This window comes from Salmo salar, chromosome 10, assembly GCF_965601325.2.
Source record: "Salmo salar chromosome 10, fSalSal1, whole genome shotgun sequence".
Lineage (NCBI taxonomy): Eukaryota > Metazoa > Chordata > Actinopteri > Salmoniformes > Salmonidae > Salmo > Salmo salar.
Window position 1 is genome coordinate 91,222,839 of NC_138300.1, and position 9,252 is coordinate 91,232,090.

Sequence of the window (9,252 nt, forward strand, 5' to 3'; positions counted from 1 at the left end):
CCCACAAGGCCCCAGTCTGTGGAAATCATTTATAATGTAACAGTGATAAAACATGTACAAGTTATCAGGTTCAAGACCTGTCCCAGTATCTTAGGGCTCCAGTTACACATGGCTCTTTCTTTAGTACAAGTGTTAAAACAATTAAGGAAAATGGCTTTTCAGTTGTCCAATGTCCATTTTTAGCACCGATCATTCACTGTTATCAGATCTACGATATCTACAAATTCTGACACAAATTCTGACACATTTTCAAAATGTCATTAAACCATTCTTTAAAAATGTGGCAATTTTGCTGTAGAACTGTGTACATGTTTATCAGCTAAACATGAGACAATGTTCCTAAAAGTAGATTGTATTCTTCTGCTCCTCACAAGAGATTGATGCTGAACTTTGTGCAGCACCATGTTCCTTTTGTGATACCAGCAAAGCAATTCACTAAATAATATCACTATACCACCTACGACAACAGGATACTTACCATTACTCAAGTTATGATCCTTTTTCCAAGATGGCGTAGCAGTTCAGACGTCCTTTACCCTCCTCTTGTCGTGTCCCGTGTATATATATATTAACTTTTTTTTTTTTTTTTTCTTCACTTATCTTTTTATATATATATATTTTTTTTATTCTAAAAACTCAACCTCAAAGCACTCTCCTGCAACCCGCCTCACCAATTTAAAAAAGAAAGTATTATTTACCTCATCTGAATTCCACAACAGAAGCTAGCAAGTGTTTAGCCATTTTCACTGGCTAACGTTGAAGTTCAGCTAGCCACGGTTAGCTGTCCTCAGCTATCCATTAGCTCGAAAAGCTATCGCCAGTTTTTGTACAGCGCGACTCAGACCAGAGCATACCGGACCTATTCTCTCTCCTTTCCCCGATTTCTACCGCAGGCTCTGGGAATTTACACCTGGATCTTGCAGCTAACTAGCTGCTACCTGAGTGACTATTGGCAACGTCGGTCACGGAATTAACTCACATTATTACGGAGCTAGCCAGCTAGCCAGCTGAAGAGTTCCGTCAGCCACTCCTGGGCTATTCCTGAGCTAGCCAGCTGAAGTGTCTCCTGGGCTACAACTCACCTATCCTGACCCGTTTTACTGCCGATGCGGAGCCCCATCGGGTCTTCACGACTGGACCACCGACGTTATCTGCCCGAGGGAGTTATCCAACTGGCCCCTCCGTCGCGACGTAACCTGATCGCCCATCTGCGGCCCGCTAATCGTTAGCTGTCTTTTCGGCTGCGATCTGAATAGGTCTATCGGACACTTTTCTTGGGCCACTATAACTAACTATTTTGCCAACTTGGACTGGTCCCCCCTTCCACACGGAACCCCACTAACCCACAGACGGAAACGCACGAGGTGGCTAAAAACAGACCTCCCTCCCATCTTCCACCAGCTTGCTACCTATGGCCCGGCTAGCTGTCTGAATCTCACTGGACCCTTTGATCACTCGGCTAAGCATGCCTCTCCTTAATGTCAATATGCCTTCTCCATTGCTGTTCTGGTTAGTGTTTATTGGCTTATTTCACTGTAGAGCCTCTAGCCCTGCTCATTATACCTTATCCAACCTCTCAGTTCCTCCACCCACACATGCTATGACATCTTCTGGTTTCAATGATGTTTCTAGAGACAATATCTCTCTCATAATCACTAAATGCCTAGGTTTACCTCCTCTGTACTCACATCCCACCATACCTTTGTCTGTACATTATACCTTGAAGCTATTTTATCGCCCCCAGAAACCTGCTCCTTTTTCTCTCTATTCTGGACGTCACAGACGACCAATTCTTATAGCTTTTAGCCGTACCCTCATACTTATTCTTCTCTGCTCCTCTGGGGATGTAGAGGTGAATCCAGGCCCTGCAGTGCCTGGCTCCACTCCTACTCCCCAGGCGCTCTCTTTTGATGACTTCTGTAACCGTAATAACCTTGGTTTCATGCATGTTAACATTAGAAGCCTCCTCCCTAAGTTTGTTTTATTCACTGCTTTAGCACACTCTGCCAACCTGGATGTCCTAGCTGTGTCTGAATCTTGGCTTAGGAAGTCCACCAAAAACTCTGAAATCTTCATCCCTAACTACAACGTTTTCAGACAAGATAGAACGACCAAAGGGGGCGGTGTTGCAATCTACTGCAGAGATAGCCTGCAGAGTTCTGTCCTGCTATCCAGGTCTGTACCCAAACAATTTGAACTTCTACTTTTAAAAATCCACCTCTCCAAAAACAAGTCTCTCACCGTTGCCGCCTGCTATAGACCCCCCTCGGCCCATAGTTGTGCTCTGGACACCATATGTGAACTGATTGCCCCCCATCTATCTTCAGAGCTCGTGCTACTAGGTGACCTAAACTGGGACATGCTTAACACCCCAGCCATCCTACAATCCAAGCTTGATGCCCTCAATCTCACACAAATTATTAATGAACCCACCAGGTACAACCCCAAAGCCGCAAACACTGGCACCCTCATAGATATCATCCTAACCAACGTGCCCTCTAAATACACCTCTGCTGTTTTCAACCAAGATCTCAGCGATCACTGCCTCATTGCCTGCACCCGTAATGGGTCAGCGGTCAAACGACCTCCACTCATCACTGTCAAACGCTCCCTGAAACATTTCAACGAGCAAGCCTTTCTATTCGACCTGGCCCTGGTATCCTGGAAGGATATTGACCTCATCCCGTCAGTAGAGGATGCCTGGTTATTTTTTTTAAATGCCTTCCTCTCCATCTTAAATAAGCATGCCCCTTTCAAGAAATTTAGAACCAGGAACAGATATAGCCCTTGGTTCTCCCCAAACCTGACTGCCCTTAACCAACACAAAAATATCCTGTGGCGTTCTGCATTAGCATCGAACTGCCCCCGCGATATGCAACTTTTTAGGGAAGTTAGAAACCAATACACACAGGCAGTTAGAAACGCCAAGGCTAGCTTTTTCAAACAGAAATTCGCTTCGTGCAACTCCAACTCTAAAAAGTTCTGGGACATTGTAAAGTCCATGGAGAATAAGAACACCTCCTCCCAACTGCCCACTGCACTGAGGATAGGAAACTCTGTCACCACCGATAAGCCCACTATAATTGAGAATTTCAATAAGCATTTTTCTACGGCTGGCCATGCTTTCCACCTAACTACCCCTACTGCATTCAACAGCACTGCACCCCCCACAGCTACTCGCCCAAACCTCCCCCATTTCTCCTTCTCCCAAATCCATTCAGCTGATGTTCTGAAAGAGCTGCAAAATCTGGACCCCTACAAATCAGCTGGGCTTGACAATCTGGACCCTTTCTTTCTAAAATTATCTGCCGAAATTATTGCAACCCCTATTACTAGCCTGTTCAACCTCTCTTTCGTGTCGTCTGAGATTCCCATAGATTGGAAAGCAGCTGCTGTCATCCCCCTCTTCAAAGGAGGTGACACTCTTGACCCAAATTGCTACAGACCTATATCCATCCTACCCTGCCTTTCTAAGGTCTTCGAAAGCCAAGTCAACAAACAGATTACCGACCATTTCGAATCCCACCGCACCCTCTCCGCTATGCAATCTGGTTTCAGAGCTGGTCATGGGTGCACCTCAGTCACGCTCAAGGTCCTAAACGACATCGTAACCGCCATCGATAAGAAACAATACTGTGCTGCCGTATTCATTGACCTGGCCAAAGCTTTTGACTCTGTTAATCACCACATCCTCATCGGCAGACTCAGTAGCCTTGGTTTCTCAAACGATTGCGTCGCCTGGTTCACCAACTACTTCTCTGACAGAGTTCAGTGTGTCAAATCGGAGGGCCTACTGTCTGGACCTCTGGCAGTCTCTATGGGGGTACCACAGGGTTCAATTCTTGGGCCAACTCTTTTCTCTGTATACATAAATGATGTCGCTCTTGCTGCTGGTGAATCTCTGATCCACCTCTACGCAGACGACACCATTCTGTACACTTCTGGCCCTTCTTTGGACACTGTGTTAACAACCCTCCAGACGAGCTTCAATGCCATTCAACTCTCCTTCCGTGGTCTCCAACTGCTCCTAAACACAAGTAAAACTAAATGCATGCTCTTCAACCGATCGCTGCCTGCACCTGCCCGCCTGTCCAGCATCACTTCTCTGGACGGTTCTAACTTAGAATTTGTGGACAACTACAAATACCTAGGTGTCTGGTTAGACTGTAAACTCTCCTTCCAGACTCACATCAATCATCTCCAATCCAAAGTGAAATCTCGAATTGGCTTCCTATTTCGCAACAAAGCATCCTTCACTCATGCTGCCAAACATACCCTCGTAAAACTGACCATCCTACCAATCCTCGACTTCGGCGATGTCATTTACAAAATAGCTTCCAATACCCTACTCAACAAGCTGGATGCAGTCTATCACAGTGCCATCCGTTTTGTCACCAAAGCCCCATATACTACCCACCACTGCGACCTGTACGCTCTCGTTGGCTGGCCTTCGCTTCATAATCGTCGCCAAACACATTGGCTCCAGGTCATCTACAAGACCCTGCTAGGTAAAGTCCCCCCTTATCTCCGCTCACTGGTCACCATAGCAGCACCCACCTGTAGCACGCGCTCCAGCAGGTATATCTCTCTGGTCACCCCTAAAGCCAACTCCTCCTTTGGTCGTCTCTCCTTCCAGTTCTCTGCTGCCAATGACTGGAACGAACTACAAAAATCTCTGAAACTGGAAACACTTATCTCCCTCACTAGCTTTAAGCACCAGCTGTCAGAGCAGCTCACAGATCACTGCACCTGTACATAGCCCATCTATAATTTAGCCCAAACTACTACCTCTTCCCCTACTGTATTTATTTATTTTATTTATTTTGCTCCTTTGCACCATATTATTTATATTTTATCTCTGAACTTTCTTCAAACTACAAATCTACCATTCCAGTGTTTTTCTTGCTATACTTTATTTACTTTGCCACCATGGCATTTTTTTGCCTTTACCTCCCTTATCTCACATCATTTGCTCACATTGTATATAGTCTTATTTTTTAATTTTTTTTTCTTCTACTGCATCATTGATTGTATGTTGTTTTACTCCATGTGTAACTGTGTTTTTGTATGTTGTCGAACTGCTTTGCTTTATCTTGGCCAGGTCGCAATTGTAAATGAGAACTTGTTCTCAACTTGCCTACCTGGTTAAATAAAGGTGAAATAAATAAATAAATAAATAAATAAATAAAAATGATATAAATTAATTGCTTATCTGGCATTATAATGGTTAAAATGTATCTTAATCTTGTCAATATCTATATTCCAAGGTGACAGTTGGAATCAACTTATCAGCTCTGGTAAATGGGATGTAATGGTCTGGTGGGAGAGGAAAGAGATGGCTCGTCTTTAAAGCTGCCATAGTGTTTATGATCTCCTTTATTATATTCACAGTGGTAATGTGATATGTCACACTGTTGCTAATACACTTCTGTACGCTGTCATCTGGCTGTAATGCTTATCAGGCCTGTGCTGATGACTTGCCCTCTTGTCAGAGGTAATTATCCCTGAATGTGGCAGAGTGGCAGGCTCGCTGGGCTGGGGACTGCTATTAAGGGTGGAGAGGGATGACATGAGGCCTGCTGTGTCCTCTTTACCTAGCCCTGGGTTAGCAGGTGCTACACTGAAGCTCCTCTAGTTTGGGGTGAATGGTGGGCAAGTGAAGGACCCATTTCAGGCTAAACGCAGCATGAATTGTTGAAAGTGTATAGTGTTTTTCCCACCCTTCATGCAAGTTATTGGCTGACCTCTCTCGGTTTCGTACAATTTCAAAATGTTGATGTCTAATTCCCAAGTCCATTAAAGGGACTTGGTGATACAGTACGAACAGGAGAGAGCAAGGTCACTATATATACAAAAGTATGCGGACACCCCTTCAAATTAGTGGCGATTTCAGCCACACCCGCTGCGGACAGGTGTATAAAATCAAGTACACAGCCATGCAATCTCCATAGACAAACATTGGCAGTAGAATGGCCTTACTGAAGAACTCAGTGACTTTCAACGTGGCACCGTAATAGCATGCCACCTTTCCAACAAGTCAGTTCGTCAAATTTCTGCCCTACTAGAACTTCCCCGTTCAACTGTAAGTCCTGTTATTGTGAAATGGAAGCAACATCAGCACAAGAACTGTTCATCGGAAGCTTCATGAAATGGGTTTCCATGGCCGAGCAGCCACGCACAAACCTAAGATCACCATGCGCAATGCCAAGCATCGGCCGGAATGGTGTAAAGCTTGCCGCCATTGGACTCTGGAGCAGTGGAAATGCGTTCTCCGGAGTGATGAATTACGCTTCACCATCTGGCAGTCCAACGGATGAACTGGGTTTGGTGGATGCCAAGAGAACGCTACCTGCCCAAATGCATAGTGCCAACTGTAAAGTTTGGTGGAGGAGGAATAATGGTCTGGGGATGTTATTCATGGTTCGGGCTAGTTCCAGTGAAGGGAAATCTTAACGCCACAGCATACAATGACATTGTAGACGATTCTGTGCTTACAACTTTGTGGAAATAGTTTGGGGAAGGCCCTTTCCTGTTTCAGCATGACAATGCCCCCGTGCACAAAGCGAGGTCCATACAGAAATGGTTTGTCGAGATCAGTGTGGAAGAACTTGACTGGCCTGCACAGAGCCCTGACCTCAACCCCATCGAACACCTTTGGGATGAATTGGAACGCCGACTGTGAGCCAAGCAGTGCCTCACTAATGCTCTTGTGGCTGAATGGAAGCTAGTCCCCGCAGCAATGTTCCAAGTTCTAGTGGAAAGCCTTCCCAGAAGAGTGGAGGCTGTTATATTATTAACTCCATATTAATGCCCATGAATTTGGAATGAGTGTTCAAACGAGCAGATGTCCACAAACTTTTGGTCATGTAGTGTAACTTCAAGATAGCCTGTTTTATATGCATGTCATGTACATTTTATTCTATGCATTTAATCAAACTTACAATTTATCCTCTTTGAAAGTTAACCTCACTGCTGACCTTGAAAAGCTGAAGCAGGACACAGACATAATAGTCTTTGACATGTGAATGAACTATTCTGTGGCGCTTGATTGAAGTGACACAAGTTTGAAAGATTTTCTCAAAGCTCTGATTACTCAACTTCAAAATGTCTATAAAATGTCAGACATATATGCCCTTTTACAAAGAACTAGCACATATTCAAGTAAAATTGCCCCATGTGATATTCCATACTCAGAATATTAACATCAAGGTGAGGGTAGCCTCAATCTTTATTTCATGCCATTGAATTTCTGATAGACAACCACAGCCACCGAGGCTTTGTAGTATGTCCCTTTAAGTTTTGTTTGGTTAAGAAACAAGACAGATTCCCAAAATAAAACTCCTCTCAGTGACCTTCCCGTTCCACTGAGGAGTGCAAATCCCTGTTCTCTGTGCCAACATGGACTCATTGCTCCCCATTTTACAGAGAGCTCTGTCGTCCTGGAGGCCTCATTACAGCTGGAAAAGACACCCATGGGACACGGTAGGAGAACAGTGAAGACCCCCCCCCCCTCCCCCCCGAGTAATAATAAGCCCCACTAAACTTCCACACAGGACTGAGTGAAGAACGTACAGCACATTCTGTAAAGCCTGCTGCAGCCCCCCACTGTCCAATAAGCAATATGTCTTTGGGGTATGGAGACTCAATGGCTCTATAGCTAATATACAGTATGTTTTATTAGCTTGTCAACTGTTTAAAGAATTTACATTGCACAACAGTACATGGCAGAATGACTCATTTAAAATCACTGATGCTACCACTGCTGTACAGCTGACAGGATGGTGCTCTGTGAGGTTTCTTATTTCCAATATATGTCATCATAAGTTCAATGTTCTAAGACAGCAATACTAGTTCAACACCAACTCTGGAGAAATACTTTAAAAAAGTGAATTGGTATTCAAATAATCTTTGAGTTATTTTTTGTCGTAAATGTATGTTGGACGACATTGAGGAGTGGACTGAAAACACAGCTGCTCTTTCTTCTGACTAAAATGTTATCTGAACTAACAAACTTAGGATGGGTTTTTTTCTTTAAGAGAAACAGACAGGGACCCAAAAACCTCACAATTAAATGTTCCCATAAAGTCCCGCAGACGGCTTCGTTTTAAAATTGCTGCAAGCTGGGATTCCCATGTGAAAGGCATCAGCAAGCTGCCTCCTGTCAGTCACTTCTAAGGACGGAGGTCCTGGTATGTCAAAGCCATGACCTCACACTCCGGGCAAGTGTTTCCACCCCCAACTATCTCCACAGCTTCTATTACACAGGCTGTTTCCGATCACTATGTCAAACTTAACCCACATACATTGCATTACTGAGTAAAACATTTACAGCAAATAAACTCAGCAAAAAAAGAAAAGTCATCTTACTGTCAACTGCATTTATTTTCAGAAAACTTAACATGTGTAAATATTTGTATGAACATAACAAGATTCAACAACTCACATGTGACTAACAGAAATGGAATAATGTGTCCCTGAACAAAGTGGAGGTCAAAATCAAAAGTAACAGTCAGTGCATCTCCTCCTCATGGACTGCACCAGATTTGCCAGTTCTTGCTGTGAGATGTTACCCCACTCTTCTACCAAGGCACCTGCAAGCTCCTGGACATTTATTGATCTAGTTAGTTATTTCACCTCTGGGGGGAATGGCCCTAGCCCTCACCCTCCGATCCAACAGGTCCCAGACGTGCTCAATGGGATTGATCTGGGCTCTTCGCTGGCCATGGCAGAACACTGACATTCCTGTCTTGCAGGATATCACGCACAGAACGGGCAGTATGGCTGGTGGCATTGTCATGCTGAAGGGTCATGTCAGGATGAGCCTGCAGGAAGGGTACCACATGAGGGAGGAGGATGTCTTCCCTGTAACGCACAGCGTTGAGATTGCCTGCAATGATAACAAGCTCAGTCCAATGATGCTGTGACACACCGCCCCAGACCATGACGGATCCTCCACCTCCAAATTGATCCCGCTCCAAAGTACAGGCCTCGGTGTAACGCTTATTCCTTTGACGATAAACGCGAATCCGACGATCACCCCTGGTGAGACAAAACAGCGACTCGTCAGTGAAGAGCACTTTTTGCCAGTCCTGTCTGGTCCAGCGACTGTGGGTTTGTGCCCATAGGCAACGTTGTTGACGGTGATGTCTGGTGAGGACCTGCCTTACAACAGGCCTACAAGCCCTCAGTCCAGCTTCTCTCAGCCTATTGCAGACAGTATGAGCACTGATGGAGGGATTGTGCATTCCTGGT